Source organism: Oryctolagus cuniculus, chromosome 7 (assembly GCF_051225735.1).
Source record: "Oryctolagus cuniculus isolate XC-2025 breed Fujian yellow rabbit chromosome 7, ASM5122573v1, whole genome shotgun sequence".
NCBI lineage: Eukaryota > Metazoa > Chordata > Mammalia > Lagomorpha > Leporidae > Oryctolagus > Oryctolagus cuniculus.
Window position 1 is genome coordinate 83828879 of NC_142873.1, and position 20670 is coordinate 83849548.

Consider the following 20670-nt stretch of genomic DNA (forward strand, 5'->3'; position numbering starts at 1 on the left):
TTTATAAACAAAAGTGAAATAAAGATCTTCAATAACAAACAGAAATTGAAAGAATGTGTAACCACCCATGCAGCCCTACAAAAGATGCTCAAGTATGTGCTACACACATAAACATGGTCATCACAATGAAAAGAGGTGAAGCCAGAAAATTACCCCATAAAAATACAAAGGTAACCCAAAGTAAAAAAAAAAATAGGACTATTAAGGGAAATATGGAAGGGCAAAGTCATTACTGAAAAATAGTCACCCTGAAAGTAAATGGTCTGAACTCTCCAGTTAAAAGACACAGATTTGCTGAGTGGATTAAAAAAAGAAAGTCCATTTATTTGCTGCCTAAAAGAAACACACATCACCAACAAAGCTGCACAAGGACTGAAAGTGAAAGGAGGGAAAAGATAATCCATGTTAACAGAAACCAAAAAAGAGCTGGTGTAGCCATCCTAATATTGGGCAAAATAGACTTTAACACAAAAACTATTCCAAGAGATAAAGAAGAGCACTATATAATGATTAATGGAGCAATTCAACAGGAAAAAGTTACTATTATAAATGTATATACATCTAATTACAGGTACCTGGCTATTTGAAAGAATAGTTAATAAGGTCTAGCACTGTGGCACAGTAGGTTAATGCCCTGGCCTGAAGTGCCAGCATTCCTTATGGGCACTGGTTCGAGACCCAGCTGCTCCATTTCCCATCTAGCTCTCTGCTGTGGCCTGGGAAAGTAGTAGAGGATGGCCCAAGTCCTTAGGCTCCTGCACCTGTGTGGGAGACCCAGAAGAAGCTCCTGGCTCCTGACTTTGGATTGGCACAGCTCCAGCCATTGCAGCCAACTGGGGAGAGAGCCATCCTATGGAAGACCTTTCTTTCTCTCTCTCTAACTCTCCTCTCTCTGTGTAACTCTGACTTTCGAATAAATAAATAAGTCTTTTTTAAAAAAGGATAGTTAATGGGCTTAAAGGGAAACATAGACTCAAAAACAATAGTAATAGGGGACAGATCAACCAGACAAAAAATCAACAAGAAAACAACAGACTTAATTGACACTATAGACCAAATGGACCTATCAGATATCTACAGAGCTTTCCACCCTACAGCCAAAGAATACACATTTTTCTCACCAGTGCATGGAACTTTTCTCTAGGATTGACCACATGCTAGACCATAAGGCAACTTAAAGCAAATTCAAAAAAAATAAAAATCATACCATGGTTATTCTAGACCACAGTGGAATGAAGTTGGTAATCAACAATTCAGGGATCCCCAGAACATATGCAAACACATTGAGACTGAACAATATGCTCCTGAATGAAAAATGGGTCATCAAAGAAATCAAAAGATTTTTGGAAACAAAGAAAGTTGACAATTCAACATATCAAAATTTATGAGATACAGCAAAAGCAGTGTTAAGAGGAGAGTTTATAGCAATCGGAGCCTACATCAACAAACTGGAATGGCACCAAATAAATGAGCTATCAATGCACCTCAAAGACCTAGAAAAAACAACAGCAAACCAAATCTAGTAGGAGAAAATAAATATTTAAAATTAGAGAAGAAACTAACAAAATCAAAACCAGTAAAATAATACATAAGACACGAGATCAACAAAACGAAGAGCTGGTTTTTTGAAAAAGTAAACAGAATTGACACACCATTGGCCCAACCAACCAAAAAAAGGAGAAGACCTAAATTAATAAAAAGAGATATGAAAAAGGAAATGTAACAGCAGACACCACAGAAATAAAAAGAATCATCAGAAATTGTTATAAAGAACTGCATGCCTACAAAATGGGAAACCTAGAAGAAATGGATAAATTCTTGGGCAGATACAACCTACCTAAATTGAGTCATGAAGACGTAGGAAACTTAGACAGACAAATAACCAAGACAGAACTTGAATCAGTAGTAAAGACCCTCCCAACAAAGAAAAGCCCAGGACCAGATGGCTTCACAACTGAATTCCACCAAACATTTAAAGAACTAACTCCAATTCTTTTCAAGCTATTCAAAGCAATCAAAAGGGAGGGAATCCTCCCAAATTCTTTCTATGAAGCCAGCATCACCTTAATTCCTAAACCTGAAAAATATACAACAGAGAAAGAGAACTAGAAACCAATCTAATGATGAATATAGATGTAAAAATCCTCAACAAAACACTAGACAATCAAACACAACAACACATCAGAGAGATCATCCACCCAGACCAAGTGGGATTTATTTCTGGTACAAAGGGATGGTTCAACATTCACAAATCATTCAATGTGATACATCACGTTAAATTGAAGAACAAAAAGTGGATGATATCTCAACAGATGCAGAGAAAGCATTTGACAAAATACATCCTTGCATGATAAAAACTTTAAGCAAATTGAGTATAGAAGGAACATTTCTCAACACAATCAAGGCAATTTATGACAAACCCACAGGCAGGATCCTATTGGACAGGGAAATGTTGGAAGCATTTCCACTGGAATCTGGAACCAGACAAGGATGCCCACTCTCATCACTGCTTTTCAATATAGTCCTAGAAGTTCTAGCCAGAGCCACTGGACAAGAAAATAAAAATCAAAAGGGTAAAAATTAGGAAAGAGGAAGTCAAACTATCCCTATTTGCAGATGACATGATACTATACACAGGGAATCCAAAAGACTCCACTAAGCAATTATTGGAACTCATAGAAGAGTTTGGAAATGTAGCCAGATACAAAATCAACACACATAAACCAAGAGCCTTTGTATATGTAGACAAGGCTACAGCTGAGAAAGAGCTTCTAATATCAATCCCATTCACAATAGCTACAAAAATAAATCAAATACCTGGGAATAAGTTAAACCAAGGATCCAAGATCTCTATAATGAGAATTACAAAACATTAAAGAAAGAAATAGAGAAAGATACTGCAAATTGGTAAAACTTCCATGCTTATAGATTGGAAGAATCAATATCATCAAAATGTTCTTCTGAAAGCAATTTACAGATTCAATGTAATACCAATCAAAATATGAAAGACAATCTTCTCAGATGTAGAAAAAATGATGTTGAAATTCATATGGAAACACAGGAAACTCTGAATAGCTAAAGCTATCATACAACAAAAACAGATCCCTAGGCATCACAATACCATATTTTAAGATATACTACAGGCTGGCGCAGTGGCTCAATAGGCTAATCCTCTGCCTGCAGCGCTGGCACATCAGGTTCTAGTCCCGGTCGGGGCACCGGATTCTGTCCCAGTTGCCCCTCTTCCAGTCCAGCTCTCTGCTGTGGCCTGGGAGTGCAGTGGAGAATGGCTCAAGTCCTTGGGCCCTGCACCCCATGGGAGACCAGGAGAAGCACCTGGCTCCTGCCTTTGGATCAGCGTGGTGCGCCGGCTGCAGCATGCCGGCCGCAGCGGCCATTGGATGGTGAACCAATGGTAAAAGGAAGACCTTCCTCTCTGTCTCTCTCTCTCTCTCTCACTGTCCACTCTGCCTGTCAAAAAAAAAAAAAAAAAGATATACTACAGGGCAGTTATAATCAAAATAGCCTAGTACTGGTACAAAAAGGGATGGGTAGACAAATGGAACAGAATAGAAACACCTGAAATCAATCCAAGCATCTATAACCAACTTATCTTTGACAAAGGAGCTAAAATCAACTCTTGGAGCAAGGTCAGTCTCTTCAACAAATGGGCTTGGAAAACTGGATCTCCACATGAAGAAGCAGAAACCTTTACCTGACACCTTGCACGAAAATCTACTCAAAATGGATTAAAGACCTAAATCTATAACCTGACACCACCAAATTATTAGAGAACTTGGGGGAAATCCTATAAGACATCAGCATAGACAAAGCACTTTTGGAAAAGACCCCAGAGGCACAGGCAATCAAAGCCAAAATCCGCAAATGAGATTATAGCAAACTGAAAAGTCTGTGTACTTCAAAAGAAACAATCAGCAAAGTGAAGAGACAACCAATGGAATGGTAGGAAATATTTGCAAACTATACAACTGATAAAGGATTAATAACCAAAATATACAAAAAGATCAAGAAACTCAACAACAACAAAACAAACAATCCAGTTAGGAAATGGGCAAAGGACTTAAACAGACATTTTTAAGAAAAGGAAATCCAAATGGCCAACAGACACATAAAAAATGCAAATCAAAATCACAGTGAGGTTTCACTTCACCCCAGTTAGAATGAATTTCATACAGAATTCAATAAACAGCAAATGCTGGTAAGGATGTGGGAAAAAAGGCACACTAATTCACTATTGGTGGGAATGTAAACTGGTACAGCCATTATGGAAGAAAATGCGGAGATACCTCAGAGGTCTGAATATAGACATGACCCAGCCATCCCACTTCTGGGAATCTACCCAAGGGAAATGAAATCAGAATATGGAAGAGTTATCTGTACCTCCATATTTATCACAGCTCAATTCACAATAGCAAAGACATGGAATCAACCCTAATGCCTGTCAACTGAAGGATGGAAAAAGAAATTATGGGATATGAACATCATAGAATAATATACAGCAGTAAAAACCACAAAAAGAAATCTGATCATCACAACAAAATGGATGAAATTGGAAAATATCATACTTAGTGAAATAAGCCAGCCCCAAAGGGACAAATTTTATATGTTTTCCCTGACATGGGATAACTAATAGAGCACCTAAAAGACAACATGTAGAAACAAAATTGACACTTAGAGAAGCAATGATTATGAACAGCTCTCCTCTTGATTGTTGAGGAAAGCTCTTATTCTATATCTTTGTTTATCTTTTCTTTTATCATATTTTTCTTATCTTTTTCTCTTTCATATGATTCATTGAATGCTATACTTAACATAGTTAATCATATACATATAAAGTTAATTGAAAATAAATCTTAGTAAAGAATAAGTGTGAGACTAAGACAGGGAAGAAGAGGCGGGTGGGAGTGAGGGCAGGAGGGTGGGCACAGTGGGAAGAATCACCAAGATCATAAAGTTGTAATTGTGAAATGTATGAAGTATGCAACTGCAAAGCAGTATAGTCCTACATATATTCTTATGGACCTACTTCTAAGGGTACAACCTAACAACTAGCCATAAGACTCCAAAATCCCTTAAGTTGACTGATAAAAATAGCAGCTTAAGTGTTACAAAGATCAAATGAATAGGAACAAGTGGTAAAGTGATCTTATACATACGATCAAGAGTTAAAGTGATCACATTAATAGAACCAAGTGTTTGGAAACAAAAATAGAATTAAAAAGGAGTGAAGGCTCCATCATGGGAAGCAGTCCATACAGTGACTCATAGAATGACAATCACTTTAAGTTGCACTCTAACCTCAGAATTGGCCCTTAAGGCATTCCAGTCTGCCTGGAAAGCCCAGTGGGAGCATTTCAAGCATGGAAAGCCAAAGCACTCTGGGGAAAAAAAAAGTCTAACATAAGGGACTCCTGCAGTTGAGAACCCAGTGGAAAGAAGTTGCCACCAAAGAAGGAGGTGCTTTTCTCTGAAGGGAGGAGAGAACTTCCACTTTGCTTATGGCCTTGTTGAGCTACTGGATCCAAAAGGCTTCCATAGCTGAGTCAGCTCATGCCAAGAACCTTTGATGATCAACGATGTCATATATGAGTGTTATTTGTTAAATAAAAAAGAGTCACTGTGCACTAACTTCCCATGCAGAACCTCTGTCCACAAAAAATTGTATCATGAGACTTAATAATAAAACTTTTTCTCAAGAATCACTTCCTTGGGGCTGGTGCTGTGGCATAGTGGGTAAAGCTGCCCACTGCAGTGCCAGCATCCCATATGGGTGCTGGTTCAACTTCTGGCTACTCCACTTCTGATCTATCTCTCTGATATGGCCTGGGAAAGCAGTGGAAGATGGTCTAAGTACTTGAGCCCCTGCACCCGTATGGGAGACCTGAAAGAAGCTACTGGCTCCTGGCTTCGGATAGGTGCAGCTCCAGCCATTGTGGCCAATTGGAGAGTGAACCAGCAACCAGCAGACCTATCTCTCTCTCTTTCTCTCTTCTTTTTCTACCTCAGCCTCTTTATAACTCTGCCTTTCAAATAAAATAAATAAATCTTAAAAATGAATCACTAACCTTTAGTGTATTGTATGAAACATTGAATACTATGTTTCATAAGTATAGTCATGTCTAAGAGCTTACAAAAGATGCATCATCCTTGGGTTATTCTTTAAAGACAATTAAGTTTCAAAAAGGAAAGAAGGGAGAGGAAGTAAGGGAAAAGAAGAAGGGGGAAAAAAGCAAAAACATCTTCAAGAAGCAATAACAAAGAACAGCCCTTCTTTAGACTGTTGAGGAACAATTCTCTTAATTTTTTTTACTCCATTCTTACCCTTCCTTCCTTCCTTCCTTCCTTCCTTCCTTCCTTCCTTCCTTCCTTCCTTCCTTCCTTCCTTCCTCTCTTTCTCTCTTTCTCTCTTTTCTTTTCTTTCTGTTTTTTTTTTTTTTCTTTCCCAGACCAAACACCAGAGGGGAGAGGTGGGGGGGGGAGTGGAGAATCACTGGGAAGACAGGCATGGTGGGAAGAATTACTATGTTCCTAATGTTGTATTTACAATATACAAACAAATAAATAAATAAATCAAAAGAAAGGTAACAGTTCATATCATTGAGATCCATTGAGGTTTTTGGTACAAGTAATATTTATGCTTAGTTCTTTTTTTAAACTTTTAAAATTTATTTTTACTTTTTTAAATTTAACATATAGGGGCCATTGCCGTGGCTCACTTGGTTAATCCTCTGCCTGCAGTGCCAGCATCCCACATGGGTGCTGGGTTCTAGTCCTGGTTGCTCCTTTTCCAGTCCAGCTCTCTGCTGTGGCCCAGAAAGGCAGTGGAGGATGGCCCAAGTGCTTGGACCCTTGCACCCACGTGGGAGACCAGGAAGAAGCTCCTGGCTCCTGGCTTCGGATCTGTGCAGTGCCGGCCATAGCGGCCATTTGGGGAGTGAACCAGCGGACAGAAGACCTTTTTCTCTGTCTCTCTCTCTCTCTCTCTCTCTCACTGTCTATAACTCTACCTGTCAAATAAATAAATTTTAAAAAATAAATTTAAGGTATAAAAACTTCATAAAGTTCATAATAGAAATTTAGGAACATAGTAATTTTTTTCCACTCTACCAACCCTTCCACCCTTTTTTCTCTTTCTGCTCCTATTCCCATGCTTATTTTCTACTAAGATATATTTTCAATTAATTTTATACACATAAGATTAACCCTACACTAAAGAAAGAGTTCAACACAAAAACTGTGCCTCAGGAGTTGAGATAAAACTGTTCAAATAATAGAATCTCAAAGTGTCAATTTCACTCCTATAGATTCCCTTTTAGGTACTCTATTAGTTACCATGGATCAGGGAGAACATATGTGTTGCTGTGGATTCATTCTGAGAGGAGAAGCGCAGTGAGGGCAAGAGGCATGGAGTCACCACACAGATGCTGGGAGTTGGGTGAAAGCAGGCTAGAGGTGAGCAGCTTACAGACTTGTTTATTTCAGTTGGTGCAGCAGCTTATATAGCCAAGGCAGCCAATCCAGTCAAGGGGTGGTTTATGACGTAACCAATCACTGCCTGTTGCCAGGCAGGCTCCTTTGCCAGGCGGTTTTCAAAGCCATTTCCTGAGTAACTGACACTCGCTCACCAGTGCCATCTTGGCATGGCCTTCTCATTCCACCACACATATGGTATGTGTCTTTTTCTGAAAGACAAGAATTCTAGTAGAAAAATGGACAGGGAGATCTTCCTTGGCTGAGGAAACATCTATGTATAGGGCCTGAGGGGAGTGGGGAAGGGGATTAAATTAATGAATCTCCAAGTATTAAAAAGAAAAGAACAGGTCATCAAAGAAGGAGGTACCTTTCTCTGAAGGGAGGAGAGAACTTCCACTTTGACTACGACCTTGTCTAAATATGATCAGAGTTGGTGAACTCAAAAGGCTTCCATAGCCTTGGCGACTCATGACAAGAGCCTAGGGTGATTCCTGATGCCATAAACAAGAGTGTCAATTTGTTAAGTCAACAACAGGAGTCACTGTGCACTTACTCTTCATGTAGGATCTTTGTCCTTAGTGTGCTGTACATTGAGATTTAATGCTATAACTAGTACTCAAACAGTATTTTTCACTTTATGTTTCTATGTGGGTGCAAACTGTTGAAATCTTTACTTAATATATGCTAAACTGATCTTCTGTATATAAAGAGAATTGAAAATGAATCTTGATGTGAATGGAAGGGGGGAGGGAGAGGGAAAGGGGAGGGTTGTGGGTGGGAGGGAAGTTATGGGGGGGGGAAGCCATTGTAATCCATAAGCTGTACTTTGGAAATTTATATTCATTAAATAAAAGTTAAAAAAAAATAAGGTAAATTGTGAAAGTTAAGTGTTAAATAATAAGGTAAAACAGAAAAGCAAGGATCAAATCATAAAGAACATTACACATTCCAAAAGTGTCTGGTCTTTATCTTAACAGGTTTTAAGAAGGATAATGACAGGATTGTTATTTTTGAATGACACTCTGACAACATGTGTACAATATAATGGACAGTGTGGGTGCAAAATAAAGCAAAGGAGAACAGTTTGGAAATTAGTTCTGTGATCTGAGCAAGAAATAGCGATGGAAGTAGCACTAATGTAAAAAGTAGGCAGATAGAGTTCATACACGTTGGTACTAGTTCAGTAGTGAAGGTGAAAGAGACAATGGAAAATGAGTCCTAATTTTTAGGTAGGGAAAACAGATGGTTTTAGGAATGATTCATTATTTTACTGAAAAACAAAATGCAAAAATGACAGTGTCTGTCTGCACAGGAAGTCAGTTCTCTCTTGGATATACTGTGTTTGGGAATTCCTATTGTACATTCAGGTGCAGATATCCAATAAACTGATCAGGTCATAAAAATGGGATTCATCAGTCTAAACAAGGTAATGAAGTCTTGAGAAAAATGAGATCACGTAGGCTGGTTTTGAGTCAGAGAGTTCAGGATAGAATCCTAGAGAGGACCTACATTTGAGATGTGGAAAAAAAAGGAAATTAAATCATGAATGCTGGTGACAGAGAATATACATAGAGTTAGGAATAAACCAAACAGTGGAGGAAATTGGCAAAAAGGGGAAGACAGAACTTCAAAAAGCACTTGGCGTTCGCAGAGAAGTCAGTGCCGGGCGGATCACTGCCTTCAGTGGTATGGCAGTCATTAGTGACCTTGTCAAAAGTGGTTTCATAGGAGTGATTGTTGTCGATGCCAGTTGTGATAAGGTTAATTTACTCGATTGTGCTCATTTGTGTCTTTCAAAGGATTTTCTCATTTAATCAAAGTTGTCATATTTATTAGCAGAAAATTTTGTATAATATTCTCTTCTTATCACTTTAGTCTTTATAGGATCCATGATGTCCCTAATGATCTAATGATGCTTTCTAGATCATTCAGGACGTTGCTAGTTTGTCTATTTTTCCTTTTTTCTTCTTTTTTTTTAAAATAATTATTTATTTATTTGAGAATTAGAGGGAGAAAGAGAGTGAGAGAGAGAGAGAGAGAGAATTCCCGGTTGCTGGTTCACCCACAAATGTTCAAGATGACTTAGGCTGGGCCAGGCCAAAGTTGAAAGCTGGGAATCCCAAACAGGTCTCCTACATGGGTGGCAGAAACCTAATTACTTGAGTCACCACTGCATGTTAGACTCTACATTAGTAGGAAGCTGAAGTCAGGTGTCACAGCTGGGTAGGGAACCCAGGCACTCTGATGTGGGATCTGATGTGGAATACAGGCATCTTAACTGTTAATCTACTGTTAGTCTACTGTTAGTCTAAATGTCTATTCCTCTTCTTTATCTTGGTAGCTATTAGTTTATCAGTTTTGTTGATTTTTTTTCAAAGAAGCAAGATTTGGTTTCACTGGTTCTATTCTTTTTCCATTTTTAATTTCTTATCTTCTTTATTATTTCCCTCCTTTAGCTTATTTTGGGCCTATTTGCTCTTTGTTTTTAGTTTCTTAATATGCAGCTTAAATAATTGATCATGCAGTTTTCATTTTATCCAGTATAAAAATTGAAACTATGAAATTTTCCCCAAACTTTCACTAATCCATGATTTTGACATGGATCTCACAAAGAAACAAGAATGAAAGAAACTAAATATGTGGGCAAACAAAAAGGCTTTTTTTAAAAAAATTCTTTAAAATATCATTTTTAGGTGTAGGCACTTGGTGCAGCAGACACGATGTTGCTTGGGACACTCACATCCCATGTTTGAGTGCCTGGTTAGAATCCAAGCTCTTCCTCTTATAATTCAGCTTCCTGCTGTTGCACACACTGGGAGGCAACAGGTAATGTGTTCCTGACACCCACATGGGAGATCTAGGTGGAGCTCCTGGTGGCTGGTTTTGGCCTACTCTAGCCCTGGTTGTAGAGGGCATTTCAGGAGTGCACCAATAGATGGAAGATCTCATCTATCTGTTTCTGTCTTTTAAATACAATGAAAATAAATCAATTAATTAGAATTGATTTAATACCACACAATAGTAACATATAGTGGAAATTATGTTGTTTTAAGGCTCTTACAAAAGAGAACAAAGTGATCTACCTTATTCCTCTGAGCTTGCAACTTTCCTGGTTTTGGTACTAAAAGTTCTGAATTATGAGAACTGCCCACCTGTGTCCTCACATTTGAGCACACAGTGGTGATTAGTCATTTGAAATGGAAAAGCACTTGCTATAACTTATAATGCAACCACTGAAAAACACCATAGCTGCTAAGTAAACAGTAGAGGCAAAATTGAATACTAAAAAATACTCAATTAATTCATGAAAAGGTAGGAAAATTTGGAGTTACTTTCTTTCTGGTTATTGAGCTGCATTTAACAGTTCCTGTCGTTCATATCTGCTGGCAACCAATATCCTCAGTTTTTTTTCTTTTCTGCAAAACAATTCATTTCACTCCTCCTTCTTCAAGGATCTATTCATTGAGTACAGAATTATAGGTTGAGAATATTTTTTAAAAGATTTTATTTATTTGAGAGGTAGAATTACAGACAGAGAAAGGGAGAGACAGACAGAAAGGTCTTCCATCTGCTGGTTCATTCCTCACATGGTCACAAAGGCCAGAGCTGGGCCAATCTAAGCCAGGAGCCAGGAGCTTCTTCCACTGAGAATAGTTGTACATAGTTAGGATGAGCCTCAAAGCTGGATCTGAATGTTTTAATAAGGATGGTTTTAGATCACATATAATATAGGAAGAGAATATTCTATAAAGGAAACATGCTTAAAAATGCTTAGAGTGAAATAGGTTATGGTTAGGAGACTACAGGACATTTGGCAACTGTTACTTAATTCCCAGGCTCCCTGAAGGGTTCTCAGAGAAGGTCCTTACAGATTGAAGTTGGAGTTTAGAGGTACGGGTTCAGCACATGTCCAGGTCTCTGGCTGGTTGAAGGTGCTTGCGGCCTTCCTTTAATTGGTTAGCAATACTACGTTCTTTACGGAAGTTTGATGATGGCAACGTAGGCTTCAGTTAGGTGGTGATTATTTTTTGCTCAGGGCCTGTGGTTCCTAAAAAAGAAACCCCTCAAGACCAGACCCAACATCAAGATGTTACCTGTAGGTGAAACAGATGGCTTTTTTTTTAATAACACTTTCTGTTTTTTTTATTTTTTTAACTTTTATTTAATGAATATAAATTTCCAAAGTACAGCTTATGGATTACAATGGCTTCCCCCCCATAACTTCCCTCCCACCCGCAACCCTCCCCTTTCCTGCTCCCTCTCCCCTTCCATTCACATCAAGATTCATTTTCGATTCTCTTTATATACAGAAGATCAGTTTAGCATATATTAAGTAAAGATTTCAACAGTTTGCTCCCACACAGAAACATAAAGTGAAAAATACTGTTTGAGTACTAGTTATAGCATTAAAACTCAATGTACAGCACACTAAGGACAGAGATCCTACATGAGGAGTAAGTGCACAGTGACTCCTGTTGTTGACTTAACAAATTGACACTAAACAGATGACTTTAAGAGTTCTGTGAACAGGGACCCTCTAGGGGAGGTTGCACCACTCCCTCAATTCAGTGAGTGAATTTTAGAGAAAACTGGGCAACAGAACCTTTAAGCTAAGAGAAGGAGGCTGGATGAACTTGGTAGATGAAGACCTGATGGTTTCTAGCATCTGATTCAGGGCACTGTGTAGCGGCCCTGTATTGAAAGCCACGGAAGTGTTCACAGAAGTGGACCAATGTGTAGGCAATATGTGGAGTGAACTGGGTGAGAGCTTATCAGATCAAAAAGGTTTCATGATCCAAGAAAGAGACACTGGTGGGCTGAACTGGAGTTGTGATGGCAGGAATGGAGAGGAAAAAATGGATTTGAAAAATAATAATAATTTCTCTCACTTCTGAGCATTTACTACATTCCAAGTTCAAAGTATGTTACATAACAGTAATTCATTTATGACCCTCACAGCTACTGATAATGCAGATACTACTGCTAGCCCAATTTATCGATGGGTACTGAATATGGCATAGTTAAGTAGTGGAGATTACATAGCCAATAAGCAGGAAAACCAAGACTCAGTCTCAAACAGCCTGCTTGCAATTCTATATTGTCAGTAACTACATTGTACTGTTTCAAGATAATTACTTGGTCTTATAGTCACCTACTTACATGTCTGACTGCCCTTCTTAAGTGGAAACTCCCAGAAAGCAAAGTCTATACCTTGCTCTTTATAATGTGTCCAGAACATACAGAAAGAAAATGGAGACAAGAGACCTACTGCCCTGAGAGCAGTCAAATAAAGAAAACAACGAAAAGACCATTTCTCAGGTGCTATGATCAAATAAGACAAAGTAAAATCAGGTAAGTCAGTTATTTGGACAGGATATCAGGGAAGTCTTCTCTGAGGATGAAGGAGCAGTAAGCTTGTTACCCAGTGGCTGGGGTGGCCTTGTTCTAGAAAGAGAATGGATGCTTGTCTGGCAAGAATAGTGAGGGAAAAAGGAAAGGGTGTATGATAAAATCACAGAAGAATATGAAGCCAAATCCACTCCAAGAACAAGTCTTGTAAGAAATCTGCATTTCATTTCAGCACAATGAAAAGTCAGTGGAGGCTTTAAGGAGGGGATGGAGAAGATAGTAAGATCTGATTTAAATTTGAAAGGAGACGCTGGAAAGTGAAAGGGAAGGGAGTGAAAATTAGAGAAGGCAAGCTTAGGATTTGAGGTATGGACAACTCCATAAGGACACAAAGTACTACCTGATGTGTTTGGGAATCACTGGAGTTTGAAGGTAGAAGAAATTTCAGGTCCCCATGCGAGGCTTTGGAGTGAAAAACTTTGAGAATGATCATTGTTGACGGCAAAGAGATGTGCTGATGCTACCCAGAGAGGGCTAGCTTTTTTCCATAAAGACTTAAGAAATGGAAGATTTTGGCATAGAATTGTGATGTGAATGTGAAGAAGATGACAGAGGAGGAAGAATTAAGAAATAGTTGGGCAAATCAGTGACATACTCGTGTGCAAAAGGTAGAATAAAGTATTACAATGGGTATTAGGAGGATAAAGTATTGTTTCAGTTAAGCTAGGGAACTCAATGAAGTATTTCAGGAAAATGGTGAGTTTATGTGTGCAAACAAGACTAGTGTCTGCTAATACTAACTGATAGAATAAAAAAGGGAGAGAACGATCCAACATGAGAAGCGGGATACACAGCAGACTCATAGAATGGCAGAGGTCCTAAACAGCACTCTGGCCTCATAATCAGCCCTTAAGGCATGCGGATCTGGCTGAAAAACCCATGAGAGTATTTTAGGCATGGAAAGCCAAGACACTCTGGCAAAAAAATAAGAGAACCTAAATGAAAGATTTCTGCGAGTGAGGTCTCAGTAGAAAGAACGGGCCATCAAAGGAGGAGGTACCTTTCTCTGAAGGGAGGAGAGAGCTTCCACTTTGACTATGACCTTGTCTAAATAAGATCAGAGTTGGCAAACTCAAAAGGCTTCCATAGCTTTGGCAACTCATGACAAGAGCCTAGGGAGATTACTGACGCCATAAACAAGAGTGTCAATTTATTAAGTCAACAACAGGAGTCATTGTATACTTACTCCCCATGTAGGATCTCTGCCCTTAATGTGTTGTACTAAGTGAATTAATGGTATAACTAGTACTCAAATAGTACTTTACACTTTGTGTTTCTGTGTGGATGTAATCTGTTGAAACCTTTACTTAGTATATACTAAATTGATCTTCTGTATATAAAAATAACTGAAAATGAATCTAGGTGTGAATGGAATGGGAGAGGGAGCAGGAGATGGGAGGGGTGCATATGGGAGGAAAGTTATTGGTGGGGGGAAGCCATTCTAATTCATAAGATGTACTTTGGAAATTTATATTTACTAAATAAAAGTTAAAAAAAAGAGAAAATGGTGAGTTTAGCAGAACTGCTAATAAGAGAGCAAGTGTTCCACCATCCACATCATTGAAGCATTGAGGAGAAGATGAATAACTTAGATACCTTGGCGGACTTAGAGTCTGTCCTTGCTCTCATAATATCTAGAATAAAGTCAATTTGCAATGAGACCATCTGACAGGTATGGACAGAATAAATAACCCCATCCCATTTGTAAAATCATGATGAAGACTGGGTCTCCCTGTTTGAAGATGGAGAGGGGGGTGAGCGCAAGATAAGACATCTTAATTAATTCAAATGGTTTTAATGCAATGTGGGGAGTGAGAGACAGAGAGATACACAAGGAAACAAAGGAAGGATGAAATTAGAGGATGGTGAAACTTGCCAAAAAGAAAGAGGCTAGGCCAGGAACAAGCATAAGATGCTGGATTTCAGTGTACAATACCCTAATACAGCTGGACTTCAGTGAATGAACTGAATGCATTTCCTTGTCCATTATTTTGGTAATCTGGCCAAAAATCATGTGGGTTTGTAAAAAGATAATAGATAACAAGCCAAAAGAATTAGGGCAATTTTCCTTTTTTTCTTTCATAGAATGAAACTTCTATGCATATGAGAAGCAACTGCTCCCACTAGGGAATAAAAGCCTCAGTGAACCCGTTAGCATCTAGGAAGAGCTTTGTCATATGGTTACCAAAGTGAGTCATTCCATTTTCAGTCTGTATGTTCATTCCATATCCACAGACACTGGCCTTAGGGACTGCGTGCATCTGCCGGAACACACAAATACTCTATGTGAATCAGAATTAAAAAGTATAGCAATGTCATCTAATAAGACAATAGGGAATCTCAGCTATTATAGCCCAATAGGAAAGCCTTTCCCAATAATGTTTCAATCACATTCCACAGGAAGTATATTGGGTGCTACTGTTCTATCTAGTGTGTTGGCTCATTGCTTCACAATTGTGGGCACACTGCGGCATTTTGGGGGTGGCCTGTTTCCTTACCCCCTCAGAGAAGAATTAACCCTGAACTCCCAGCCAGACATCCATCAGCTGACCCTCCTGGAGCTGTCATTTTTCCCCAACATGCCTGTTTGCTCCAATCAGACCACCCTGCTTACTATTCTGTGTATATGACTTGCTAATTTTAGTACATATTGCTCTGAATCATAGCATGTCAGAGCTGAAAAGGCTCTTAGAGATTTAGACAAGCTCTCCTCAATTTACACCTGAGGAAACACATTTCATTAGTCCTTCAAACCCTAGCCCAAAACTCACTTCCCACAGATTGCTTTCCCTGTTAAGTTGTAGCAGCTCTGGGAGCCCCTTCTTTAATTCTTTCTTTTTTTAAACTTCTTCAGCTATTATAATTTGTATTTTTCCAAGAAGAAAGCCTTGGATAAGTCAATGTGCCTTTCATGGCCTCCGTTTCCTTTGCTGTGACAAGAAAGGGCTGGATTTGATGATCTCTAAGGCCCTTCTTGAATAAACTTTTATTCTGAAATTCTCTGAAATCTCACTTTTAAAAAAAATAATTGTTCTTGGTCATATATGCAGACAATCCTTATTTTGTCTGGTACCAGGTTAATTCAAACTGGTGTATACTGTCCCTCACTTTGCTACCTTTCATGGTGTCTGAAGTCAAATGTCATTTATGAAAATATGCAAAGTGAAAAATTGGTGCCAGCAGTCATGTGTTTCAACTAACAATACACAGTGCAAGCAAGGGGTGCCTGTATTTTTTTTATTCCTCAGTAGTGATCATCAAATTTTTTTCTGCCTACTTAACTCATTCTCCAGATTCCTGTGAAGAACTAACCTTTCCTTCAGAATAAGCTATAATTCAAGAACATTGTCTTTTCTTGATCAAGGGCAAGTCCATGACCAGAAATAGGCCAGTTAGACATTCTGCCTAAAATTTATCCTTTGAGCCATGACATCACCAGGACTAGAAAGGACTGGAGTCCATGCTCTTGGCAGTGTTGTTTGCTAGTTCTTACTTTCTAGCTCCTATTAGAAGTAGTCTGGTTCTTATACTTTGCAAGAACTGATTCTTTGACATTTCTGCATATTCTGAGAATTACCCTGTATGTTTGTACTAACCCCCTTTTGTTATAGTTATACAGAATCGCTTTGTGTTATAAGCAACAAAACAAGAAAACCGAGCTGATGCAATGTTTCTCATTTGGCTTGAACCAGCTCTCTTTCACTTCCTGTGACCTTCACAGGCCAATAGTATTCACTGATCACTCCTCTGATTTCTGAGTACTTGCTTGGTTCTTAACTGTCACGATCTGACTCTCACGTTTAAACTCCACATTTGAAAGTTATTTATTGCTACATATAAAGGTTTTGTTTTGATGACTACTCAACCTTCCAGACACTTCCTTGCATCATACGGCAGCATGGAAATCCTCGTTCATCCTTGTTCTGTTTATATTGCCCTGTACCAGTTTCCCCACTTGCTAGCAACACTTCCATTCTGCTTCCTAACTTCCCTTCTTCCGTTCGTTCCCTAAATGTAGCATCTCAGTGAAAACCAGTTCCTGGAAGGGGCCAGTGCCATGGTGCACTAGGTTAATCCTCCGCCTGCGACACCAGCATCCCATATGGGTGCCAGTTTCTAGTCCCAGCTGCTCCTCTTCCAGTCCAGCTCTCTGCTGTGGCCCAGGAAGGCAGTGGAGGATGGCCCAAGTGCTTGGACCCTGCACCTGCATGGGAGACCAGGAGGAAGCTCCTGGTTCCTGGATTCTGATCGGTGCAGCTCTGGCCATTGCGGCCATTTGGAGAGTGAACCAACCGAAGGAAGACCCTTCTCTCTCTCTCTCTCTCTCTCTCTGTCTGTAACTCTACCTGTGGAAAAAAAAGTTCCTGGAAAATAGAATTTAAGGTAAGTTTATTTTGGTGCCCAAAAAAATTGAAATCCATAGATAATTTTTTCATGATGCATTTTTTTCCAAGAATTTTTTGAGGACTCCTCACATGTCTAGCCTCCTATTCCTAACACTGTATGTTCTACTGTGGCCTGTGTTTCTCAACCTAGATCTTTTCTCTCCCCACCACAGGGTACATGAGTCTTCAAAGCTAAGGATTCATTGGATGCATCTCCTTAGATTTCAAATGTTACTTGACACTTAGGGAAAAAACATAATATTAGGATGACCATATTTACTCTTAAGACAGTGTCACAAAATGATTCAGAGTATGGGCTCAGAGATCAGACAAGCATGGTTCCAAACTCTAACACTTGGGTACTTAAGTGAACTTGGGAACATTACTGAGCCTGTCTAAGCCGATACCCTCACTTCTGAGTGGGATAATAATGTCTACCTTACATGGCTGGCATAAGAATTTGATAAGAATATGCATGCAAAATGAAATGTGTCCAGTGAAGTTTAATTGCTCTAGATAATTGTTATTTATCTTTATAAATAATGACCAGAACTTTATCTCTAACCCTAGGCATCTTCTCAAGCCCATAAATTACAATGATCTTGTTCTGCTTATTCATTGTACTCTGTTGTTTAAACTGCTGCTACTTCTCCTACAAAAGGTATTGACTTCAGACTTCTTTATTCTTACCAACAGCAGCACTATTCTGTCTGATATTTAGGCATAATCCTGTGACATTTTTATCTAAATCACCACCCCCATCCAATCTTTTTACTGAATGCAGATCTTGCTTCTGTAATGTCTCACTGGAATAACTACCTCCCAACCTTTCTGTTGTTGCTTGTGTTACAGTGGACAAATTTACACTGATATACTATTACAACTCCAAATCTATCATTTACTTTACTTATTTATTTGGTTTTTTGAGAGACAGAGTAGAGAGTGTATTCCCATCTACTTGTTTAATCCCTGAATGCCTAAAATCCTTAGCACTGGGTTTGGCCAAGGCTGAAAACCAGGAACTCAAAACAGGTTTCCCACGTGAGTGGCAGTAGTCCAATTCTTGAGTCATCACAGATTCCCTCCTAGGGTCTTCATTAGCAGGCAGCTAGAACTTGAATCCAGGCACCCTGGCATGGTATGCCAGTGTCTGAATTACTAGGCCAAACACTCATCCCCATAGGTTTTGATGAATGTGTAATGACATGTATTCATAGAGTGTCATATAGAACAGTTTCACTGTCCTAAAAATCCACTATGTCCCATTTATTTATTTCTTCATCTTTGCTAACCCCTGGCAATCACTAATCTTTCTAGTGTCTTTATAGATTGCTTTTTTCAGAATGTCATACCATAAGTAACCTTTTCAAACCAGCTGCTTCTACTTAGCAATATGCATTAACGTGTCCTTCAGGCTTCAAAGCCCCTTTCTTTTTAGCATTGAATAATCCTCCATTGTCTGGATGTAACACAGTCAATGCATCTATTCACCAATATATTGAAGGACATCTTGGGTGCTTCTAAAGTTTACTAATTATGAATAAAACTGCTACAATCATCTGTGTTCAGATTTCTGTGTGGACACAGTTTGTAAGTTATTTGAGTAAATACCAAGGAGTGTGATTATGGATCATATGGTAAGGGTGTATTTACTTTTGTAGGAAACTGCCAAACTGTCTTCCAAAGTAACTACAGCCATTTCTTATTCCTACTAGAAATGACCGAGAGTTTCTAGTGTTCCACACACTTTGGTGTTGTCACTGCTTTGGATTTTTATTATTCTAATAGGGTGCCCTGGTGTCTCATGTCAACTTGCAAAGCCCTAATGACACACAAAATTGAGGATATCTTCAAAGGCATATTTGCCATCTACCTCTTCTTTGCTCAGGTGTTTGTTCAGATCTTTTAACCATTTTTAACTAGATTGTTTGAGAGTTCTTGGTATATTTTGGATAATAGTCTTTTATTAGATGGATTCCCTGAAAATATTTTTTCCTAATTTATGGCTTGTCTTCTCATTCTCTTAACATTGTTTTCCACAGAGCAGAAGTTTTTAATTTTAATGAAGTATACTTTATTTCTCCTCGGACTGTGCCTTCAGAGCTCTGTCTCAAAAGTTATGCCCATTGTTATCTAGATTTTCCCACATGTTATCTTTAAGAAGATTAGTATTCAACATTTTACATTTAGGTCTATGACTTATTTTTTTTAAAAAAGATTTACTTATTAATTGAAAAGGAGAGAGAGAGAAATCTTCCATCCACTGGTTTAATCCCAAATGCCTATAACAGCCAGGAATAGGCCAAGCTGAAGCCAGGAGTCAGGAACTCATCAGGATCTTCCAAATGGGTGGCAGCAGACCAGGTACTTGGGCCACCATTCACTACCTCCACAGGCATTAGCCAGAAGCTGCACCAGGGCAGCCGGGCCTCAAACCAGGCACTCTGAAATAGGATGCAGGTGTCCCAAGTGCTGGCTTCACCTGCTGTGCCACAATGCCATGTGGCCCGTGTTTCATTTTAAGTGATTTGTCTATGCCATATATACGCTCTATGTCTATATTTGTTTCTTATGAGGGTCTATGTTGAGCTGATTAAGCACCATTTGTTAAAAAGGCTTGATTTTAATTCCACAGACTTATTTGAGACTTCTGTCCTCTGGGACAAAATTAACTTCCTTTGTTTTAATGCACTAAGTTCATGATATTTGTTATAGTATCAAGAACAAACTAATGAAATTATATTTATCAGTTTGGGTTTTTGAGAGGATCAAATGAGAAAAACGATCATATAAAGTACCTACCACAGTAAGTTTACCACATTCCGAAAATTAAAAAAAAAAAAAACAAAAACTAAGCAGAGCGGCAAATGGATTGAAGGGCCTTAAAGACATGTTTATTGTATGCTCCAAACAATAAAAAATGAAGGTGGTAGAGATCTTCCATCTGCTGGCTCATTTCCCAAGTGCCTGCAATAGCTCGGAATAGGGTAGGCTGACATCAGGAGCCTAGAAAGCAATCTGGGTCTCCCAAGTGGAGCACGGAGACCAAAGTACTTGAGCCATCACCAAATGCCTCTGAGGGTAGACATAAGCAAGAAGCTGGACTGTCAAACTGAACTGGGACTCCAACCCAAGGACTCTGATACAGCATGTGGGCATCCCAAGTGGCAGCCAGAAACTCACCCTTGATTATTTTTTAATTCACCAATTATTACCTTAACAGAAACACTCATGGCACCACTTGTAGCTCTGTGCTCTGACTTCAGAGTGGCCTAAAGTCTAGCATAATGGCTGTAACCTCTCAACTTTCCAAAGAAGTGTATGCCACAGGGCTCCTCTCTAGAAGAGAGGTCAGAAACCAAAGGCCTGTTTCATAAAACGA